Source organism: Octopus bimaculoides, chromosome 27, assembly GCF_001194135.2.
Source record: "Octopus bimaculoides isolate UCB-OBI-ISO-001 chromosome 27, ASM119413v2, whole genome shotgun sequence".
Lineage (NCBI taxonomy): Eukaryota > Metazoa > Mollusca > Cephalopoda > Octopoda > Octopodidae > Octopus > Octopus bimaculoides.
In genome coordinates, this window is record NC_069007.1 from 10,720,054 (window position 1) to 10,722,680 (window position 2,627).

The window sequence follows — 2,627 nt, forward strand, 5'->3', positions numbered from 1 at the left end:
TATATATATATATATATGGATCTATATATTAATCCACTCTTTCGGGTGAAATCGGCATTTTTCTACTGTAAGTTGAGATGGAACACTCAGTTCGCAGTTGTGAAGCAGGAAAATATAACAAGGCTATTCTCTGATGTTAGAGAAAGAAAATGGTGTGTGTGTGTGTGTGTTAATTGGTTATTAAAACTTATTTACCTTGTCCTGTTAGGGAACAACCGATTGACAATGTAACGTAGTTTGTGGTGAAATATTTAATCATGCAGGCGATGGAACAACGACCTGAAATATATTGGATATAATATATTATGCACAAATATATTATTTGTGTATAATAATAGTAACATGATATAATTACTGCACAGTTAAATTAATCGAGGTCAAGAAGAAACTGGACGGTGTAATTAATAATTTTTCCCTCGTTTCATTAGTGCCGGTGTCATTAATAAGTTTTCCCTCGTCGCATTGGCGCCGGTGTCGTAAGTTAAGTTGTCCCTAACGTAATTTAATACTGAGAGAAACGCGTTTAGTTTTATCAATATCATGATAAAATTGTTTTGCAAGGTTTGGTGATGGAGAAAGAATACCATCATACTATAGAAACTACACTTCATACTATACAAACGATGGTAACCAATTCTTTCTTTACTACCCCCTCCATTTTCTTTTAAACTTTACAGAAATTTAACAGGAGTGGCTGTGTGGTAAGACGCTTGCTTCCCAACCATATGGTTCTGGGTTCAGTCCTACTGTATTTTGCTTTATTTAATAAAGAGGCAGGGGCAAAAAAATTTGCCAAATATTTTGGTTTGAGTAGAGCAAGATGAACTGTGCTGAGCCATTCATTATTTTATTGGATGTCATTAAACTGAAAGCTGATAAGATGTTAAAGGTGTGTTATTTGAGAGAGATTTGGGTGTTATTACAAGTGATCACATTGAGGCCTTCCTCAGACGGTTGCCAATTTTCTTCTTACTCTTTTACACGTTTCAGTCATTTGACTGTGACCATGCTGGAGCACCACTTTTAGTCAAAGAAATCAACCCCAGGACTTATTCTTTGTAAGCCTCATATTTATTCTATCAGTTTCTTTTGCCAAACCGCTAAGTTTCAGGACCATAAACACACCAACATCGGTTGTCAAGCGATGGTGGTGTGACAAACTCAGACATAAAGAAACACACATATAAATAAATGTGCATATATACGACGGTCTTCTTTCAGTTTCTGTCTACCAAATCCACTCATAAGGCTTTGGTCAGCCCAAGGCTACAGTAGAAGACACTTGCCCAAGGTGTCACACAGTGGGACTGAACCCGGAACCGTGTGATTGGTAAGCAAGCTTGTTACCACACAGGTATGCATGCGCCTTTTTAGATATATATATATTTTAGATACACTTCAAAATACAGCAATTATCCAGCAAACTTGGTGTCAGAAGTGGCCCGGAATTCTAGACTTTCTGGTTTTCTGGAGACAGCTTAAATAGATGCTTAAAATAATAAAGATCTGAATTGTATCTAACAGATTCAAGTAAATACATTCCCAAAACAGGGTTTGTTTGATATTTATTACTCCACCTAAAATATGCAACTGCATTTGTGGCTTTAATCAGCATGTTGAATTACGAGAATTTTTTTATTTCGAATGTACCTTCAACTGCTTTTAGCTTTCTGCTTGTCCCACTTTCTCAGGATTGGTATGAAGAGTCACATTACCAAGAACTCCAATAACAGCATAAAAAGCTCCCATGATTGAAAGAAGAAGAGTGATTTTAGTAGATGTGTTGAGAGGAATAGATTTATTGTTATGAGAGGGTAGAGAGAATAGGAGACAGCATGGAAGGGACACTGGATCACCACTGATGAGAACATAGTTTAAGTTGTTGTTTAGAACTAGTAGGGCCCTGATTTAGCAAACCTTTAATTAAAAGTGTTGCAGTTGAGACCATTCCAACAACTCCTTAAGCATAAGATACATTTAACTACAGCCAATGCATAAAAGGCCACTCTCTGCAGTTCACACAGTCCATGTTAAATGGGTTGAACCATCCTATTTTTATCAGGGGTATGTAAGGCTTATTTCAGAAGGTAGGGCGGTATTTGAGGGTTATTTGGCTTCTATTTCTAGAAAACTGAGTATCCTTGTTGGCTTGACATAGACTAAGCTGATGTTTAGTGAAAGGTCTGATCCAGCCGGCTTATAATCAAAAGCATTTTTTTAGCCTTGACTGTCATATATTTTTAGTAAGATTGCAGGAGTACTTAAGTATGACGAAGCTGCTATACTTTGTCAACTTGGAGAAAGACTTCAACAGAGTCCTTCACTCTGATCTGAGATGATGAAAAGTTTATCAATACTATACTCATGCAAGCCATGTTCGATGTTGCTATCAGCGAAGTGAAAGGCAACCATTTCTTATCTACAGGCCCCTTTCATTACTATTTTATTCTGGTGGATCCCTATAGCTATTCAATGTTTAAAAACTAGTCTTATAGAAACCACTTTCAAAATTCCTATTTTGTTATATCTGAAAAAGAAGCAAGTTCTAAAGCAGGGATTCACTACCATTTCTTATCTAGAGGCCCCTTTGATTACTGTTTTATTCTGGTGGACCCCTCATAGCCATT

The 2,627-nt window shown here is 36.7% G+C and overlaps 1 long non-coding RNA gene across 1 annotated transcript in view; it reads right to left on the minus strand.

Annotated features, from left to right (window-relative positions):
* Positions 1-410, minus strand: part of LOC128250978 (uncharacterized) — a 7,947-nt gene extending 7,537 nt beyond the window's left edge. Inside the window, exon 1 of the long non-coding RNA XR_008266885.1 lies at positions 196-410. This is a non-coding gene — a long non-coding RNA (uncharacterized LOC128250978). The remainder of the gene's footprint in view (positions 1-195) is intronic.
* Positions 411-2,627: the final 2,217 nt, after the last annotated feature.